The sequence below is a fragment of the Chamaea fasciata genome, unplaced genomic scaffold (genome assembly GCF_029207755.1).
Source record: "Chamaea fasciata isolate MVZ Bird 193981 ecotype frontalis unplaced genomic scaffold, bChaFas1.0.hap1 SCAF_3, whole genome shotgun sequence".
NCBI lineage: Eukaryota > Metazoa > Chordata > Aves > Passeriformes > Sylviidae > Chamaea > Chamaea fasciata.
In genome coordinates, this window is record NW_027094088.1 from 88,906,065 (window position 1) to 88,928,160 (window position 22,096).

Genomic DNA, 22,096 nt, shown 5'->3' on the forward strand with positions numbered 1-22,096 from the left:
ACATGGGGAACATGATTCTGATTCCAACCCCTGATCACAAATCTACTCATCCTGGGATGAAAAAATAGGAATAATACTGCTAGAGATGACTGAAGATGTTTCTCTTGAAAGTGAATTGGGGCTCTACAGAGCTTGTCCAATGCTACGATGGTCAGTCCTTCAATGTTAGGTTTAATGAGGCCCTTTGGCAAATTATTTGATATCGTATCCTTGTTTAACCTTAGAGATTGTAAGTACAGATAGCAGACACAGTCAAAAATCATAAGAATGAAGGGCTGGAAAGTGACTGAGCCTGGTGAGATATTTTGAAGCATTCCTAGTTCATCTCTAGCATTTTTTCAGCTCTTCTTCAAAACCACTGATGCCATCAGATCCTTAAAGAAGCTTCTTCTGAATTTTCAGAATTTTAACAAGAAAGAATTTTTGATATAAACTTTCCAGCCATCTGTCCTTCAAATTAAATAGCTTTTATTTTTCTTTTTCCCACTGACTATGTAGAATAGTTGATCACAGGTATCTTTATAAAACCATTTAAAATGTCAGAATATTCTCCAGTCCCTCCTTTGTCATTCCGACTTTTAAAATAACAGCTGCAGTTGTTTCAACTTTTTTTTTTTTTTTTTTGCTTGGGTTTCAAAAATTTCTCATAAGTATCAGTGATTTTTTCCTGGATGCTATCCAATTTGTTTGCATCTTTTCTCAGGTTCAGTATAGAACACTGGACAGCGTTCTCCAGATAACTTTGCTGGCATTGAGTCGGGTTCAGTAATTACCTTTCTTGTCTGACATAATCTTTTCCCTATAACAACAATTCTGGAATGAGATTAGGTTCCTGGCAACAAAATCATTTCTCAGCCTGTTTTATATGCCTCTGGTATTATAATCCCCTGCCTTTATCAGAAGTGCTCTTGTCTACTTATTTTCACCCTTCCCTGTTCATGTTTGATACTTCCCTCTGGAGAACAGAACATTACATTCAGACTCATTTCCATATTGTAGATATCAGAGCACTTCCTCAAACCATAAGCTCAAATGGAAGATTATGGAGCCACTGTTTTAGTCTGTTTTCCTTAAAATAATTTGGGTGAAGACTACATACATTTCTGTTATTTCCTGTATGTTCTTGTCATTGTCAAGATCTAATCATAAGCCTGTTTTCTTAGTCCCCTTGCACTTTTCACCCAGCCAGCCACATTGTTATTCTCTCAATTTTCCCTATTTTTTCTTAATTCTTATTCTCTTTTACTTGGAAGAAATTGGAGAAAGATTAATATTTTTTTTCTTTCATTGTAGTATAAACATCATTCTTGATAACACAAAAGTATTACAAAATGTACCTGCATGAAGAAATAAATATTTGCACCAAAAATTGAAAGATAGTCAAATATGGGCTCAAGCCTGATCAAAAGATCATTTAACTAAAATAAGAGACTTTGTGGGTTAATTCACATCACAGGACTACTTAATACAGTGTAGATATTACCTTGTCATCAGGGAAGATGTCAAGGAGCATATGTTACCTCTCTAGGTCACCAACAAAACTAGCTGACCTGTTGGAAAGTGTGTTTCAAAGGGGAAAAGACCACAGATGTTGTAACAGTGGAGCTTTTCACACAGCCAAACCAGCAGATAATTTCTTTTGAAAATGTACATTTTGATTATTCTTTAGACAAATGCTTTGAAATTAAATAGCGCAAAAAGCCATCAGGAGTTTCTAATCAGCAGGGGAGAAGTTTTTGCAATACGAAGGGGAAGGGCATCTGAGGGGAAAAAAAAGCAAGAATGAAATGACATGTTTAGAAGAAAGGAGAATGGCCAAATTTAAAACAAAACAAAACAAAAAAACTCCCAGTATTTAGGAAGATAGATTTCAACATATTGAAAAAAATTTCAAGATTTAATCTCCTCTTCCAACGAGGAAACCTGTTAAAGAGACTGAGTTCCTCAAAGAAACTCTTTATGGTTAATACACAAAGAATTCTACCACAGACAAAAGAAAAGAAGTTCAGCCAAGAGACTGATGATGTGACTAAGCCATGGGAACTTTGCAGATTTCACATGCAAGGAGGATGTATACAGATATGGTGAGAAGCTCAGCTTTGACAAGACAAAAATCAAAATTTTAGCATAACAAGAAAAGAGAAAAAATGAGATGCAAACTGGAAAGAAACTGGCAAAGAACATGGAGAATGGAAATCTGTGTATTTCTCAGGTTTGCATCAGAAAATTTTCCACATTTGGAAGTTTTCCATACCTGTCTTACTCTCCCTTACAGCATTTTTGGGTGCTTTTCCTGTCCTCTAAACCCAACATGAAGAACAGGGCTTTGCATCAGCCTATCACACATCTAAAAGCTTCAGCATGGTCTCCTTTGATCTTCTCTTCTCATGTTTAATTGCATTATCTTTTTGCATTTTCTCCATGGGATCACAACTTCATTCAGTACAGCAGTTGTTATTCAGTATTTTGTTTCAACCTTCTTGTTCAGACTGTGATTCTTATTTTTTTCTTCTTTTTTTATTAAACATATATACAAAGGTTCGGCCCAGATCACAAAATTGTTTGTTTCCTTCTAGATTTTTCCTTTGAGATGCACTGCATTTGAACATGTTAGAAGCATTAATTAGTTTCTCTCCACAATGCAGTTGTTGTGAGATGGATGCTAAGCTCTTCTAACTGAACAGTTGGGACCTGAGGCACAGAAAATGAAGTTAGAATCGCTAAAAGCATTCATCAATCACTGATCACCAAGTTTAGACAAATAGGACTGTGATCCTTCAGATTTTGTGCAAGCTCAATATCCAGTTAAGGTGTTAAACATTCCCCACTTTACCTGTAATTTCAGACTGGATCATACTCTGTCCTAAGTAGTCACTTGACACAAGACACTGATGATCCCTGGACTCTATGAAAAGATTCCTACATGCAGAAAAATTTTCACCAGCACTGGAATCTGCTCAACAAATACCTTGCCACATGCCAAGACTTCCCACAATGCAAGAAGTTCATAGCCTTTTTGAAAAATTCTAATACAATAATAATAATGACAATATTTCTAGTATATATGTATGTATAATAAAATATGTTTTTAAGTATGTGTATATGTACAATGCACTAATAATAATGCTAATTAACAAATAGCGCATAAATTGAAAAAAATTATTATAGCTCCAAAAAACAGATTACAGCTTGAATTTTTTAAAACTCAAGACACCATGAGCAATCTATTTGTTATTAACAACAGAATAAATCCTCAAGTCCCCCATATCTTTGCATTTGTAATCTTTGTATTGTGTCCAGATCAGTAAGATTAAGTTGTGTCAGATTTTTCTTTATGTAAAATTTCCTTGCTGTTCATATACCACTGTGCCAAGCACAGTTGGATTAGGAACAGAAACAGTGTATCACTGGAAACAGATTCCCAACTTTTGAGTCAGAAATGTAATTTACTCGTAGCTATGGAAGGACACATTTCTTCCTACCAGGAAATTTTTTCAGTCATTCAGATTCACCAAACCAGTTTATCACACATGGTTCACAGCCCAGCCATCTGGGGAGCTGAGCAGTTCTTCTGCCAGCTTGTCTCACCCACAGGGACCTAAATAGCAATAGTCAAACCATAATGGATATAGCACACCCTTCCTTACCCATACAGTCCAGCAGAGGAGGAGCCTACATGGGACTGCACAAGGCTGTGGGGCACAGTCTGCAGTCCCCTCTTCTGGCTGGTTACCCCACCTGAAGACAGATGCTGTGGCTGGAGCCCAGGCCTGTCAGCAGCCCAGGACTCACAGGACAGGTCAAGAAAAGGGAATCATCGAAGACCTGGCCAAAGCTCAAGAAATCAGGGTTTGTCTACAGTAAGCAGAGGTACTGTGCAAAGGGAACAGGCAGGAGCAAGTGTTTCTAGGCAGGTCAGGACTCATAGCTAAAATGAAGTGAGTTTTGAAGCAAGGCTTAGAAGGTCATTTCAAGCCAGTTGGTCTCTAGTGACAGAGGGTTCAACTGTCTTGAACACATTTAGTATTTAATTTAGTATAGGCACCGCCTGGGTGTGTGTGAGCTGCTATGGCATAGAACTGCAGGAAGCTGTGTTTACATATATTTGTTCAATGGCCAGAATAGAGAAGCAATAAAACTGTTCATAATTTTAAATATAAGCTTCTCCTCACTATAAAGAATTAAGCCAAAGTAGAGAGTGGTAAAATTGAATGTTTCTGTATTTTTGTGCTGTGGCTGCAGGTAAAGTAAAGTAACTGGAAAAGAAACAAAATCAGAAATGATCAGGTTACCTTGGGTAAGTAAATTAACTGCATCTTCCTTTTCAGCTTGATCACATCCACCAAAAGATTTGAAAAATAACATTTTATTATCTTGGTTAATTATTCAGTTTTTCCCATGATTCTCATTTAAGCCAGCAGGAACTGGAAATAGCAGAAATCCAAGATACATTATTTTCAAGTTATGTATCTAGACCATCAAAAACAATGAATATGGAAAGCTTTGCAGGTTTTCTCAGACTGTTTCTATTTCAATCTTTCTTGGCATACTGCTGAAAAATAAAATCTCCTGTCATAACAAAATAAGTGTGCAGATCTACCAATCCCATTTAGATTCTTTTTACAAATGCCAGGGGGAAATTGGACACATTATCTGGTTTCATCAGCATTGTTCTACATCAGGTATTTGCAACCTGTAAATCCTTAAAAGAATTTCAGAGAAGTGTGGAAATCCTCAAAGAGCAAATTTAAGCCCATTCTAACTTGGATTTTGAGACATTTTCAGATACTATTAGACAAAAACAATTCACCATCACATTATAATTTGCAAGTCGGTGTTCAAATCAAAACATGTCACCTTTCTATTTCACCATTTAAAAAAATGTTCAGGCAAATTACAGCTGCCAATACAGCAGTGACTTTGTGACTTTTTTCTCCATGTGATCATGATCCAATCTGTTCACTGCTTCACGATGCTTTTGCATGACCAAAAGCTTGAGAGGTTCACACAGTATACTACAGGTTTAGATCAAGGAGGAACTACATGCAGACACAAACATGCAGGTGACTCGTGCCCACCACAATACAGTAGAGCCTTAAGGTTATCCAGCAGAGCTAGGAAGGAGCCATTAACCTTGACCTTAAGTCCTGTGCTGTTTCAGCTTTATGAATCAGAAACTTATTGACATTTTAACAATATAATCTGTATAAGGCATCACTGTTTCATATTACACCAAATACTACAATCAGTTTTTACATTAAAATGTGAATTCCCCCTCCATTCACCCATCTTTTCTCCAGAGAAATTATTGTTCTTTCAATTGTCTATAATTTTCTTCATGCCTTTCTTCACAACAGAAAACTGACTATGCCTTTCTCTGTTCATATATTGGTCCTTATATACTCCTACCCAAAACCAAAGGAGCCTATTTCACAGATCCACAGAAAAGATTCTGAAAAGCTGCCTGGTCTTCTCAATCTCCAAGCCTTGGAATTTCATTCAGTTCAGACCATTTCATCCTTTCCAGCCACTTCTGGCATGTGTCCTCTGGTCCCTCTTTGATTCAGTGAAATACTACTTCCCCCACAAGAATGGCAGCCAGGCATGGCTGTTCCTGCACCTTTTCCCCACCGGTTTCTTTCTGCCCCTTGTACCTTTATACTGACGTCATCTTCCACAACCAGACATATTATCTTCCACAACCAGACATATTATCTTCCACAACCAGACATATTCTCTTCATCCCCTATGGGATCCACCCACACATGGTACGAAGCTCCAAAGTTCTTTATATTTACAACCCAAAATTTAATAAAAAATACATGACACATTGACTGCAATATATGTGTGAGCACAAGTCATTTTTCCAGCATCCAGACAATAATGTATATGCAGATGCTGTATCTAGGAGTCCTTGCAATGACATTGGGAAGAAGGAATTTCAACTGCCAAGTCATTCTTCCATCTTCTGTGCTCCTCTTATGTTGGTGACCATGTACTGGCTTTAGGTAAACTTTTTTTGTATCTGTTAGGAAATGTCCACTTCTCCATCCCCACCTCCATTAAGGTTTGCTCACTGCCCTTTGTCTCCCAGTCCTGGTGGGAAGCTGCAGGTAGATGTGTGCTAAGGTCTTGCTGAGCATCAACACACACCAATCTCAGAGCCCTTCTCCTGACTTCCCCTCAGTGCTTCCACACCCAGACATTCCCAGGTTTAAGACTGCTATAATACTTACTCTTTATGACACCATCTATATGAGAAAGTTTTAGTGCTGTAGGTTGCATGACATATTCGGAAAAAGGGTGGGAGTTCAATAATGGTTACTTCTTCAGAAAAGGGTGCCTAGCATGATTTTTGGGTATGTAAGGCAGTTTGAACTTGTACCCAAAGACTGCATTATTTGGAACTCTGTTCTGTGAGTTGGATATGCCTATTGCATCAGTGCAAACATCCCATTACGGGTAGTGGGTGACCTGGAATACAGACTGAGTTTTTCCACTTGCAACTCTCAAGGTTCATTTATATACCTCAGAGCCTGTGAAAAATCCCATGAAGGGAAATACATTACTTTTAAATAAATTGAGGGCTAGGAAATTTCCAGCAATAATAATTTTTACTTTAGTACTAAGACAGAAACATTCCTATAAAATATTCTCAAGCAATTTTTTCCACAAAAGATCACACATATCAACAAAAAACAAACAAATAACCCTAAAACTAAGACAAACAAACAAACAAACAAAAAACCCTAATAATAGAAAACTGCTATACATACAGTTTCTTATGTTCTCACAGTATTCAACCTAATATATAGAAATTGTGAGCAGAAAGCAGAATAGGAAGTAATATTATGTATTAACCATACAAAATCTAGGGGAAAAAAAAAAAACGTTAACAGGCAATAGATGACTCACTTGATAAATTTGTTGCTTGTTCCAGACCCCGTGCATTTGCCTGCTCTCAAAACTCAGTGTCTGAGTATCAAGCCACCTGATGCTGCCTAAACACTACCATGGACTGCTTTCCCCTCAGTAGCTCCTGCCCTAACCCCAAACTGTCACTTCCAAGTACTAGCAATAGTACTGCTATAAATTTGAAGTGTACTTTATTAGGCATTACTTCACCCATATGGCTCATCTCAGACCCTGCTTTTTTAGAAGAAAAGGCCACATACAACAACGTGCTCCTTAAGCAGCTCAGAGATGATATCACAGATGATATTTCATCTCCAGCGCTTAAGAAACCAGTTACTTCCCTGTCACAGAGTAGTTAAAGATCGGGCTTCTTATAACTCCAAACTATCATGGCTACATACAGCATCAACACAGAAAACATATTATTAAAAAAAAAAATGATGGTCTAAATACTTTTCTGCATATCTTTTCAGCTGGACATATATACATATATATAAACAGTATGTCAGTGATATTTACTTACCTATTCTATCTTATTCCATTCTATTCCTTCCATTTTATTTTGTCTGTGCAATTTTAAGACATGTTCTTCCTTCCAGCTACAAAAAAATTATTTTTCTCTTTTGCTTTGTTATTTCAGTTTGTCCAGTATTCAAGGCTGTTTGACTGCAGCTTGTTCACCACCATGAGAACATTTATATTGACAGAGAAGTGCCTCTGACAAAAAAAAGTATCAATGCCTCTGAAAGTATAGCACTAAGTGCATTGGTGTATACCTCAGGCTTCTTTGGGGATAATAATAATAATAATAATAATAATAATAATAATAATAATAATGACAGAGAGATATATGATGCTCCCATGATGACAACTCTGGGCTTTAAGAGAACTTATTTGTTTAGCTGCTTTTCCATTCTCCCCGCTTTGTAATTCGAAAACAGTAGCCCAGCAGTGAGCTGCCATGGCAATACACAACACTTTCTGGAAGTAAGTGAAAGATAATGCTATATCCCTGAAGGAAAAAAAGAAAAAAAGGCTTAATCTAAACATGTCAGCAGCTCCATGCATGGCCAGAGGGCTGCCTGCATTAAACCCTCAATGTGAATTCTGTCTAGAGAATTTGTGATAGGAGCGGTTCCTAGCACCGTATTTTAGAAAGTCATGGTCAGTCATTGGGGCTTGAAAGTGGCTTGGTTTCATACTTTTACAAGCAAACAAATAAAAAAGAATTCTGAAGAAAATTTATTTTTACAAAAAGCATAAGAACCACACAGTGGGATCCCTAGAAATTCCTATCTGAAGCAGGTACTTTGCTAATATAATGTTTCATGTATAAACTGGATTGGCCTACAACAAATTTGTACAATTTTATTGAAATTTATCCTATATAATAGAGAGATTATAATATAAAACAGAAAAATATATCTAATTGATGTCATATTGATATCATCAATACTTTTTTCTACAGTAAAGTTCTAAATTTGTATGGCTTTTAGCATAACTACACTCCTTCCAAACATGACATTTCATAGCTGCATAGGCATATTTTTAAATATATTTTTTTTATTTTTAATCTGTATACAGTTGCACTTATGTATGATGCACTTGAGATTGGTGCAGTGGAAGACATTTTTCCCAAGAGGATTTGTGTCAGCTAATCTCATATATTTAATGACAGCAGATCTTCTGTTGGAGAAGTTGTGTCTCCAGATTACAGATAACCTATTCCATTGAAGTGGCTGTGATTAAGCATTTGCACAGTGTCACAGCAGTGGCAGCCAACAATAGGTTCCAGTTCAGCTATGCAGAATCAAAAGCCTGTGCACACTGGAAGAAACATTGCTTCAATCCTCTTATGAATAAATAACTTACATTATTGTGCAGCTCTCAGGTTTGTTCCTTTGCCCGTGTTTCTGGTGGTTTAGAGTCTTTTGCCCTCTGAAGACCCTGAGCCAGACACAAGAAAGAAACTGAGTGTTCAAGGTCTTGTTTTTCTGGGTTTCTAGCATTGTTTATTGTTTCTTATCTTACAATGTTCTCTGTGCCAGCCGAGCTCTGTTCTGCTGCTCGGACACAGGATGACTCCCCCTGCGATGGGAGGATGTTACCTCTTATACAGATAATTACGTACATCTTATTTACAATTATGTGCCAATGCCTATTACCTATACTAAAGGGGCCATCTCTGCCCTGACCCAATCTCCTTAAACTACTTTGTGCCACCGTCACCAGAAGATGGAGGCCAGGGAAGAAGAAGGAAGAACTCAGGGCACCACCCTAAATCCTCCATCTTGTCCCCCATGCACCTATTTCTAAAAACTCAAAACTACATAATTTTTCACCCTGTGCTAAGTTAAACTACTGTTTTCACACCTTTGTGACTTGTAATTCTTCTCTCAGTGTTAGAAGCTTTTTTCCACGGACTAAAGTCAAAGGCTGTGTCTCTCTGGGCTCTGTGCCAGGGTATCCAATCCCCCTTGCTCGGGTCCCAGTCCTCTCTGCTGAGGTCTGTGACCTTCCAGGGCATCCAGAGGAATGCCATGGACTCCAAAATGCAGCTAATCATATATCACCTTGCAAGAGGAAAACATCTGTAATGTTCACTTTTTATACACTGTCCACATGGAGTTTTCATCTGCTTGGTCAGTTCATGCTCTTTTTCAGACATTTCATAACATTGCAGCCAGTACAAATGAAGACTTTTTTGTTTCTGCATAAAGCAGGACTGCAGAGCAAGATTCCATGTGCCAGAAAAGGCGTGGTTTTGACTCCATGCAATGCACTGACAAACAAAACCCACCCTGATGGTGTCACAAGTCACAGGGCGCTGATTTTCATGCAGCACTCTGTTTTATCTCACTGCTATGAAAAAAAGCCACAACCAACCAGACAGCTGAAGGGTAACCACTCAGCTGCAAACACAGAGAAACACACACCATTCCAGCTGGGAACAACGTAAGTGAAATTTCTGCACATGGCCATGCTGCTCCCATGGCTGTTCTAGGGCTTGATTCCACCCTCCCTGCTCACATCCCATTGACTTAAACAGAGGTGTGGAAGAACCTGAAGGGAAGATTTAACCGTTTGTGGACATAGGTGAACATGTCATCTCAATATCGGGTATATAAAATTATCATGAAGCCTGAGTAATTGTGTTACATGTGCACAAACAACAATGGATATTTGCATGGACCTGAAGATGAGCCCTTTTAAAGAAAGGTGTTACTATGAAGAGAATCCTACTTAAGACATTGAATATTTTAATAATACCATTCTTAGGGAGAAAAAGATTATAGAGTTGACATTACTATGTGGACAGTCAGAAAAACTGTTTCAGGGATGAAAAATTCTCTTGTGTTATTTAGTGAGGCAATAAAAGTGACAGCATCAAACGTCACCCTTTTTGCTGTGCATTTCTGGATGAGCTTTGTCAGAACAAATGATCAGAAAGCTATGACAATTTAGCATTGCAAAGAAAAAAAGCACAGTGGATCTGCTCACATTACATTGCTTGTAGTGAAATGGCAGTAACTATAACAAGGAAGATTTGGGAGCAGTTAAGATACATCCCACATGGAGATAATTGCAGAATTTTTCCTTTTACCTCTGAATTCAAGTGGGCATCAAAGATGCTCTGCACCCTGCAGGAGCAAATCCTTTCCTTCCTCTGCTTGCTGTGCATGTCTGCCTGCTAGATATTTTCTACTGCCTCCATGGCTTCTCCCGGCTACCCCTTACTCCTGAAGTGCCCTAGTCACAGGCAGCTGTGCTCACACCTTAACTGGTGGTTTTCTTTACAACCCACGTACATGTCACATTTTCTGTTGGTTTTTTCTAAACACAGAAGTGCTCCCAGTTCAAGTACCTTCATATACCCTTTCCTTCAATCCCCCTCAGCTGCTGGAGCAAAAGCACAGCTGTACTGGTGGAGACAGAGTGCTCCAAGTGCTCACAGCTGGCTGTACTATTTACACCAAAGACCAAGCTATAAGCACATCTCCAGGAGGAAGCATGTGCAGGATGATTGCCCTGCTCTGCGCCAATCTTTATCAGCAAGTTTACATCAGATTATTAACTATCCCATATTGCACAATGGACAGGCCTACTTTCACCCTAGCTTTTGGGTTATGTGTCAAGATGCATATAATGTTACTTTTTGGGTCTGAATACAAAACTATGGAAAGAAATCCAGATTTCCATGGCTTAACCAAGCACATTTTTGTCAACCTTCCCATTACCAGAAAAATGTCATTTAAATGTGCAATGACATAATGTTCACAGTGTGAAGAATCATGCAGGCAGAAACCATTTACCCCAGATCTTCCGCCTTACATAAGGGCGGCAAAATCTCTTAAAACAAGAGACAGCAGGATTATTTTATGTCTCGAGTAGGACCGTCTACATGTCCTCTAAACTAGTAGGGCAGAAGCAATCCCTGTGGCACTGGAAACAGTGGAGTGAGTGGTGGAATGAGTGCAGGGTTGGCAGTTGGCAGCATGGAAGTCCTGAGCTGTAACTAATCCAACAGAAACAACTGATTTATTATGTGGCCTTGGGCAAATCCTTTCATTCCTCTACTTTCATTTAGCCATCTGTAAAGTGAGAACAGCAACATGCACTTTGCAGGGATGCTGTGGCCACGGGCTGCAGTTGTGCCAGTGACTCCCAGCCACGCTTTCCAAGGAAACTTTAGACCACCCATGCAGAAAGCAAAGCCAGTTCATTCCCATGGCACAGGCTCAGCAGAACAAAACCAGAATTGTGTGGAGGAAATTACCAAATTAGAAAGTAGAGAGTAGAACCTGCAAAACAGAGGCTGAAAAGACATTGCATTCAAAAAGGCATTTCGAAAAGGCATTATAAGAAGGGATTTACAGGGAGCCTCTGGTGGATCATAAATATTTCTACCTCTGTATAAAAGTTTTGGCAAAGTCCATGAGGTGAATATTTTACCCAAGGTAGAACACAAAAGCCATTTGATGTGACTGTGATTCTGACAAAAGTCAAAAGGGAACTTTTTATGCAGACATTTGAGCCAACATTATCAAATCCATAAACAATATCCATTTTCTGTGTGTCATGTTTCTCTGCTGACTGGTTCTCATATAAGCAAAGAGCTTTTATTTTTTACAGAGTACTGTAAAATACAATGGGTATTATCAAGGAAAGAAAAAAAACAATTGACGTAGTCTATCAAAGCTTGTCATGTTTTAACTGAGTCTCAACCACAGTAAACAACAAAATGTGCCAATGACAGCAGCTGAAGGAAGATGCACTTACAAGATAATATTCAGGCTTCTTCATGATAAAGCCCCCACTTGAGCAGTGAAGGGTGTACATGATCATCTCTTGGAGCATGTGGCTGGCAAGAAGGTGTTCCTAGAGCCAAAGAATTGGGCAAAAATTAGACATGACTGTCCCATTCTCCATCCCTATGCGACAAGACCCCTGTGATGTATCTTCTGACTGCCATTCTCTGTCAAGACAATTCTCTCATTAGTTTAGTTGAACACCTTTCTGTGGCAAAAAATAGTTCTGAAACAGCAGCATCAGTGTGCTACACCTCGCTCTTGTTACAAAGCCAGCTACAAGTATCATGGACCTAACAGCAAGGTGCACAGCCTGAACACTGCCATCTATTTTGGCCATTTCCTTTTCCTTAGTGGCTTGATCGTATAAAATTAAAAACTAACAGGCCTCCTATTTTTCTTCTGGTAGTTGGAGGGAATGCTAAAATCATTGGGGCAAATTATTCCAAACAGCTAGTCCACTGTTTATACAACCTCAACATTTATCCAAAGAGAGAAGAAAGATTTTCAGAAAAATGTTTTACATGTACCTATACAATTATTTACATGTAATTGTACTGAAACTGCCTTTTGATGCAATTCATTTTTGTCCTTTTTGGAAGCTTCTTTACAGGCTACTTGAATCCTTTTCAATTGCTTATGAATGATCTTCTGCACTTACCTGACAGATAGTGTCAAGACTCAAGTGATTCCCAGATAATTATGACAATTACACCTATTAATCTCCCAATACCCCTACAGCTCATGTTCCCACCTTCAGTGTCATTCATCCTATCTATTTACAGAGTCATCACCACTTTTTCCCATAGCTGAGTCACCAGTTCAAACACAGTGACACTTCAGGTCTCTTCGAACTCACCTTCTGACATCCAGTCTGTACCTGTTGTATGAATTTTGAAAGGAGACCTTGTGACTTTTTTCAGGTAGATTTATAGAAAAGCCTCTGTTTCTTCTTTCAATTAGCATTGATTCATCGGGAAAGCAAGGTAGAAGTCATGCTACCCACATGCCTGGCTAGATCATTTACACAGAAGAAGCCTTTTCAGGAATCTACCAAATTTAAATTACTTTATTGCAGCAGTGAGTGGCATAGCAAGTGTCCCAAATCACACTATCAGGCTGGCATTGCAGTTGCCTAACAACATTAGAAGACAATTACCATACAAAGCAGGGAAATAACATCTGACAGCATGGAGGTTTAACCAAAGACAAAACTATCCATGTTACAACCAATCACCCTGCATCACACACTGCAATGTTTGTGTACACAGACTCCTGTCTAAATCAAATAGCTCTTCTGCTATAATTTTGTCTGCAGTGAGAAATCTATGTAAGATTGTGACAGGAGTATGAGAGATTGTGGGGGGGAGAGCAAGTATTTTCACTCTGTTTTACTCAGTGTATTAAGTGTAGTTTTGGTTCAATAATTTATAGTAATTGTATGCAGTGCCTTCAGGATCCATTTGCAGGACGTTGGGCCTGAGATCATTCCCTTTCAGTTGCACAGCAAATCTTCCTTAGAGTCCTCAATGCTGCCTCTCTCATCCCTGCACAGAGGGCTGAGGATAAGCCAGCTGGTCACCAGGACATCAGGAGGACCCAGAGAGATTTGGGAGTATCACAGAGGAGGATAAGAATGAATCATCAGAGGCCTTTGTGCACAACCATTGGAAACCCAGCAGGCTCAAAGCACAGCAAGAGCTCCTTCATCTGTCACTGGGGTCTGAGGAAAGCCACTGCAGCACATGAGGCTTTCCTAAAAGGTTAAGCAATTTATTTTTCATGTCCATGAAAGTATGTGTGCCTTGAGAATAGTTTCCACCTCTCTTATCAGTTCAAGCCTGCCACACATTAAAGTACATAATACACAGCTAAAGCCATTGCCAGGCTGGCTCACAGCTCTCTGCCTGTTTTTCCAATTCCAAAACATTTACCATCTTTGAAAAATGTGTAGAAGATGTATTTGATGTATATTCAAAAATAGCTGAAGGGATAAAGGGGTGGCTGTGCAGGGACTTCTCATTATAGCTCCTACTATAAAAAGCCTGGAGAAAAAAGATTAAGTTGTTGAGCAATTGTTTCAAAACTAAGATGCAAAAGGAGGTGAAGAAACTAGTGCTTTAATTAAAACTGCAGGGAGTAGCAGTTATTGTGAGTGCATTAATCAAAATCCCTAGTACAGCAACCACTGATGCCTTCGTTTTGTCATAAGGACACACTCAATAGCAAAGTACTGCTGTACCAGCATGAATACTGAGGGATAGATGCAGTGGTTCAGGAGGCTGCTGATCCTTCCTAGATTCCAGAGGAAAGAGATTCACTGCTATAGTGTATTCATGCTAAATTACGACACCTATGTTGACCCATGGAAGAGCAGTGGGATTATACCCATCTTTCCTCCCTTGTCTGTTTGCTCCCAAATGATGGAAACAAGAGAAATATTTCCCCATTTATCCCAGCCTGACTAACCAATTTCTTAAACAAAAAGCAGGTGGGCCACAGCCACAAGACCCAGAGGTTTCCAATGCCTGAGTTGTCTAATGCTGTTCTGAAAGAAAAGTCTTGTAACTCAGGTATGATGCTGATGAAATATTACCATCATTCCTCCTGGAAGTGGATCGATTTATCACAATGTTGTTGGCTTTTATTCCAGAAATTCCAGATACAAAGTGAAAAATATCACGGTGTTAAATATTTTTCTGTAATATATTAATATACTTACTGATTTAATAATATCTATAAAAAGTTTTTAGGAGAAAACTGGTATTTTTCTAATATCGTGATATTCCTGGCAGTTGATTGAAATACAAAATTAAACAAAAGAACTTCCTTTAATTTCACAGACTGGGAGTGTTTCATAAAACTTTTAATCATCAATTATGTCCCATCACTGCAGAAATCAGGCTGAACTAAGTGATTTATGCCTAAATGGCCTTATACAGTCAGTTACTATAGAATGAGCAACTGATCTGTATATGCAAAGTACTGTTATTTTTCTGCATATTTTACCATTACATTAATCTTTCTGGTGGTTCATATTTTCTGTCATGCAGGCATCTTGTTGTACATGTAGCTCTGTGTAACTTCCATAAAACATTTGTAGTTGAACAAAATAGAAATTGAATCCAAGAGCAATTGTTTTTGGATAGACCTGTACAATATCCCAAACACAAAATGAAAACAGCTAATTCAATGCTCTTCAGTGTCACCCTCAAATATTTGCTTTCCTTTCCTGTGGAAATAAAGGAAGGTTTCTCCTTCCAGTAGAATGACTGGGTGTGGTCTTTGAAGAAATTACATTGCAGTAAATTGTTGGGCCTTTCAGATTAAACTGATGGCTTGCCTAAAAACTAAAGGCGGTCTTCCTCATCTGGAGCAGAGCTAGTGATGTTCAGGCAAGACATTGAAAACTCATTCTCCAACACAGAGAGGCTGGAAATATTAAATAGCCAAAACATGGTGATAGAGCTTGTGTGCTCTGGTGAAAGCTGAAGAAAATCTTGTCTGCCTTATTTTCAGTCTTACAGTCCTAGCAGTCAGTCATTTTATCACCAGGTACATCTCAATGCTGGTGTGACACAGCAGCAGTACTGTGAGCAGTGCTCACAGCTAATGGAGAGTGGGGAGGAGCAGGGAGCCCTTCTGGATCTGTCTTTTCCCTCCTGCTGCCAAGCTCCCTGCAAAGATAAGGTCAGGAGATGAGATGAGGGGCAGTCTATGCCCCAGTAGGTGGCACAGCAGAGCTCTGTCCCAGTAAAACAAAAGACTGATCGTTGTCTATTCAGAGAAGCCAAAAATGATCATAGCAGGATGCTGGTGTTCACTGTCACCTTTGTGAATCTGAGAAATGGTCTACTATGTTCAGAATCCAACCTGAGAGTTTCAGAAGTATTTTTCGGCTAGCTTATAAAATACACCTGCACAGCAGTGAAAATGTAGATTCATTAACAATTTCATTCCACATTTTAACTGAAGAATTAGAATCATATTCATTTTGGATTGCTAATCAGGTAGGAAAACACAAAGTAATTACAGAATTTCATATTTTATTGATCATCCCATATTTAAATTCAGCTAATAAATGGTACCAGTTATTCAACCAGTTGGTCAAGGAAATATTTTAAGTTATGCTGAAACACAAATTACTCGCAAACCCATACTTTTTTGTGCAAGTGTTAAGAGTATCACAGCTTACACTTCAAACTCAAAATATTTTGAAAAACAAAGAATGGTCTGATTCCACAGCACTCTACAGTCAGCAACCTTTTACCTGTGTACAACATATAATGCAGCCAACAAATGCAGTGTTTTTTCATCCTTTTTCCAATGACATTGGTGAGGTACCTAAACAGGCAGACCATTTAGGACCACATACAACTTTCAACACAAAAGCAATGTAATGCTACTCTCACCTTCCCAGCAGGTTAGACAGAGCTCCTGCTTTAAAAGATTTGGCCATAAATAATGACTTGCTATAGAAGACAAAGGAAAATGCAGTATAATCTATTAGATAAGATCTATTAGACCAAGAGGTTTCCCACCCCTCATCAGATGCAAGGGAGTTGAGTAGCCAGTGCTATCCCCTGACAAGACACATACAAACACAGGTCTGAGGGCAGACATGTCAGGAAAGAGTAGTAACCCTCTTATTTTCTGAAAGGGCTGAGGTAAGATCATGTGTGAGATGGCCAGTAACACCCCATGCTAAAGAAAGGTGAAGTTTTCATGATTTTCATATTATTTGTGTTACTACATACTAATGAGACAGGCAGCTTATTTTGTCCCTGTTTCTCTGCTATGCTGATCTTCTTCCTGAACCATCCCTTGCACAATTGTTTTGGCTTTTGTCTGTCTTTGTGAAGCAGAAGAGCAGCAACATCTCCTCTGACTTAGGAAGAACTGTAAAACCCTGATTTGAAAGGATCTCTGGGTCTGCTGCCTGGATGCTTCAGGCAGCAAAGGATTCACATGCTATTCAATTATGGTCTTCTATGGCTGAAGGGAGCAGGAAGGGAATGCCACTCTTACTGGCTGGTAGCACAGCTGCTGAAGCACCTTTTTACAGATTTTAAACATCAGGTCTCTCTTCTATAGTAGCAGTGTTGCATAAACAGCACACGCTGTGCCTTAGCTTTCAACCTTCCAGCTGCTGAGAACAACTTAGCCTGACATCTGGGGACGTTACTATAAAAGCATATATACACCACTGCAATACAGAATGATGTCATACACACATATAATCATGCATTCAATCACACGTTATATAAGGTAAGCATGTTTGCATGATATATCCCAATACACATACCTCTAAAATCCTATGAAATCATCCATTAGTGCAAACTAACATCAGATACTATAAACAGAAATAATTTTTGTATTATTTATAGCTTTTTGTTTTAAAATTATACGTGAGCAGTCTTTACAAAATGATTCAGTTATGCACTGAATCCATAAGCATATACATAAAAGATCACATATGTATATATGCTGTTCATATCAATTTACACACAGTTTATATATAAATATAAATTATATAGATTTAGATTATATAAATAGATATAGATTCACATTCTCTGTAATATGAAATTACTGAATGAAAAGGGAACATAACAGCTTGTCTCCAGTGAAATTAGAGCTAAGGCCCTTAAGCACATCCCTGCACTCCTCACATGAAGAACATAAGTGGCGGGAAGATGGGGGAATAAGTCTGTAGTATGATCTCACACTTGTATGCAGGACAAGTTTACAAGGCCATGAAGAAGGCAAGGTTATACTTTTTTCTCCAGCTACCAGTGAAGGCTGAGCCCAGATACTGTATCCCAGGAGACATCTCCCCTCATAGACACGAGATACCACTAAGCTGTTGGTGGCTCCCATCTTGCTCCTTAGCAAAGTCTTCCATCAAATTGAAGATCTGGCAGTGTTTTGGTGGCAGCAATATTTCAAAACCAGCAGTACCATGCAAGTGATTCTACTTTCCTCCTCCTTTGCAACCTTGCATACCACACAGTCATATGCAAAGCAAATAATGTGTTGTGAATGTATTTCTCTAATGTATGCACACACCAACACAGATTGGTTGTACAGGAGCTCGGGACAAATGCATTTTAAAGCATGTAAGGACATACACACTCCTACATGTGCAGACTATCCAATACTCTGCTACTTATAAGCAGAACAAGTGCAGATGAATGGAGAAAATTGCATAAACCTGTGTTTGTCACTTATTTTATTTCTTTATAACATTTATAGAAGATTTTGCAAAGCTAATTCTAGGTCGTTACTTGCCATTTTGCAAACATGTTTAACATCTGCTGCATCAGGTAAATGTGTAGCTATTTACCCTTCTGTAGAGATGGTGCTGATTACATAAAGGAGCAGGTGTATTTCTTGGGTAATGCAGCTGAAACAGAAATATTTTGTCCCGGGGGAAACCAGCCAGGATATATGAAATGTGCTGAGGATACAGGATGCAGTGCTTACTAGGAAAGTCTCAACCAATTCCCTTGCAAGGTGTGTAACCTCTGTACATCAGGAGCATCACCAAGTCGTACCTGAATGTGCTGTAATTAAATTATTGCACTAACAATTGCAGACTCTGTGCTTTCAATGGAGAGGCCAACAGCATTTTTTTTTTTTATCAGCAAGAGAGACTAACTAAACCTTTTTTTTTCCTCTCTCTCTCTGTCTCACACAAACTCAAAAAATTTGCATAGAACAGCCCCTTATATGTTCTTCTTTCCCTTGGTGGGCATAGATGTCCCAACTCCATGAGTGAATGCAGCAGGACAGGAACCAGCTGTACAACTTTGTTCCTGTAACAATCATGAACCACATCAAAATCTACCACTGTCTGCTCCTGGGGCAGAACCATCATTTGCTGTAGGTGTTCTTTGCCATATTCAATCTCAAACTGCAGCCCACGCCCAGCACTCTCTGCCCTGATGTTCTCAGCTAATGGGCACTCAGGTCCCAGGACACACTCACAGCTACCACTGCATCTCTCTTCATTTCAGCTTAGCTTAGATGTCCTTTCGTCCAGACAAAATATAGCACCTTCAAGCCATATCACACTTAGGCAGCCTGTGTTTGGATGAAGTTACCTCACAGTATTTACTACATAATTTGGTAGCTTACTTCTTAATGGACTCTGCTCTGGCTGCAGGCAGATCTAGTCAAAGTATGTTAATTAGCAAGAAATCAGGCCTATGAAATATTGGCTTTGTAATTATCCATTGAAAATTTTTCATCTTACTGAACCACTTTTGAGCCCATCTAAATTGCTTCCCATCAGCCCAGCAGGGTTGCTTGAGAGGTAGGGACTGGTACAGTACAAAGAGGGTGAACCTCACTAATGAAACTCTCCCTGAGAGTAGTATGCAAATGAGATTTGTTTCATCCTTTATAGTCAGCAACTCTAAACGCTGTATGGCTGCCCCACTCATTAGAGCAAAGGCACCATGCTGGATAAATATATTGCCCTCTATCCCTGTTGCTTCATTTCTCAGTAAAATTCACACTCTGGAAGAACTGAGCAGTCAGTGTTATTCACTGAGCGATGCAGCACAGAGGAATAGGGCTCATGCAGAGAATATAGAGGCATGCTGCAGCCTTCTCACTTCTGAAAGCCAAAGTGGTTTCCAGATGTTGTGCTTGCAAACTCTGCTCACAATCTGGAAATTTTTGAAAAGGCTTTAGCTCAGAATTCCACAGAAAGGGCAATGAAATACTGCACCACTGGCACAGTTCAGAGTTAGGTGCTGCTCTGACTTAATAAATTGTGAAAGACCACAAGCTCCTGCCTGATGGAGAATTTCCTTGGTGGGTTTTTAACAGCTCTTTGATATGAGGCTTCACAGTGTGGTGCAAAGATTGACTGAAAGACACAACAGTGTTACTGAAGTTTGAATGCTGTTTGATTGCTACTGAATTATACTAGCTCCATTTGTCTCCTGTGTCACTTAATTTGATCTTTCTTGCTCTTCCTCTCTGACATTTCTAATTATATAGCACACTTTTGTAAAGGCCAGGGGTGTGGAGGGGGATGCAGGACATGGGATTGTTTTCAGCCTTTTGCACATCCACTGGCCTACCACAGTATTTCTCTCTTTTGCAGTGGTGCTTTTCTGGAGTTTTCTTCCATTTTTCCATTGCATTTGTACAAGTACATTCACAGATAAGAATTCAGAAAAAAAATATATAAGAGCACAGACCTTGCAGGAGGTGAGTTTGTCATTATTCTCTTTAATGGCATTGATTTCCTTTTCATTTTCACTGCTGAAGAGAAAGGAAGAACTGTAAATAAAAGAATAATGCTACTGTCATTCTGACATACTGTAATGAACAGCACAATACACCTTGAATAAAAAGCGCAGGAAAGGACTTCTGCAAAATTACAATTTCCAGGGTCATAGGTGATATATTTATGGAGTTTTAATTTTTTCTGGCTTTTCATGTAATGTATTCATAGAAATGTAGAACCAGATGATGCCCAGGGGGTCCTGTAGGACAGGCCCCAGTGAGACATTTAACGTCCCTCTCTGAGGGCAGGGGTGTTTGGCATCTCCTACACCTCTCCTGGCATGTGAGGACCGAGGCCCAAGTGCAGAAAGCCCAATTTATCAAAGTGTAGGATGAGCTGTACCTTCCCAGCATGTTTCTTCTGTCCCTACAGCAGTCCTGGAACCATGTGGTAAGGGCAAGCTGAGAGGACTTTGGCCCAGAACAGACCACTACTGCACCAAAATGAGCCACCCTAGCCCCCTAATCAATGAACTTTAGGGTAAGCCAGAGGCAGACACCAGGCTGAAAACTTGATCTACCCTATCCCTCCTTGCAGGACACACAGTCCCCTTGTCTCTGGACTGCCACACATCCAATTTGCTTGCATGAGCTCAACAAAAGACACTCTGTGACTATGCATGTTGCATTTACCCTAGAGAGAAACCTTTTCCTGGTGTCAGAACTAAATATTCTCCTAATGTAAAATAGATTAATTTATTCTGGTCTCTCAGCAGAAAGTAAACCATGGCATAAATTACTCATTCTGGAGAGATCCTGTTCCATGCTCCTGTCATACTGCAAGATAAAATCTGACCCTAAGGAGACTGAAGCATATTTTTGACATAGGGTTGTCACAACATAATCCAGCAAGAGGGTAAGGGCAGAAGGCTTTGCCATTTCTTAATGAGAAACACCCCTTTTGGGGTGATGCGGAGCTGCAGAAGAGTAACTCACAGCAGTCTTACATGGTAGGATTAGAGACAACCTGACAAGATGACTTGAAAAACTTGGTCTGGTGATGAACTGTGCCAAGAAAAAGTATGCCTGTTTTAATTGAAGTATTTCCTGAAATAATTGTTTAGAGATATCTGAGTTCATCAGTGAGTCAGACACAAAAGGAATGAAGCTATTTGCACTTACTCAACCAAATCCCATCCAAAAAAAAAAAAAAAAAAAAAAAAAAAAAAAAAAAAAATTCTCTATTGCAATTGGAGAAATGGGGCCGGGGGAATAACCGCCACGTTAAGCAAACTAATATTGTTTCAAAAAATTTAAACCTTTTTAAAAAGAAAAAAAACAGCCAAAAAACCCCAAACCCTCAAATGCATTTCTTTGCATTAAAGTAGAAGTCTAGAGGATATTGTGAATTCTTCTATATTTCAGCAGATAATCAGTCATAGTGATTTTGTCCCTCTCCTACTTAGCAATCAAATGCTCACATTTTACTTGATTCTGGATGCTGTTCTTTAATCCTTCTTACAGAGAAAATTTCACTGAAACAGACTGTTGTACAGCCAGGTCTTTGGTATTTATTGCTGTATTTATGACTCCATAGATTTCTGAATGAAAATAATCAGAGCATCAGCTTC

At 39.1% G+C, this 22,096-nt stretch overlaps 1 long non-coding RNA gene across 5 annotated transcripts in view; it reads right to left on the reverse strand.

Annotated features, from left to right (window-relative positions):
* Window positions 1–8,994, reverse strand: part of LOC136287224 (uncharacterized) — a 169,293-nt gene extending 160,299 nt beyond the window's left edge. For 4 of the 5 annotated variants that reach the window (XR_010720118.1, XR_010720117.1, XR_010720116.1 and 1 more), the window contains exons 1-4: window positions 8,947–8,994; window positions 8,788–8,862; window positions 4,293–4,424; window positions 2,255–2,691 (exon numbers count right to left, since the gene is read on the reverse strand). This is a non-coding gene — a long non-coding RNA (uncharacterized lncRNA). The remainder of the gene's footprint in view (window positions 1–2,254; window positions 2,692–4,292; window positions 4,425–8,787; window positions 8,863–8,946) is intronic. The other variant, XR_010720119.1, reaches the window with a different exon arrangement.
* Between the last annotated feature and the right edge of the window lie 13,102 nt (window positions 8,995–22,096).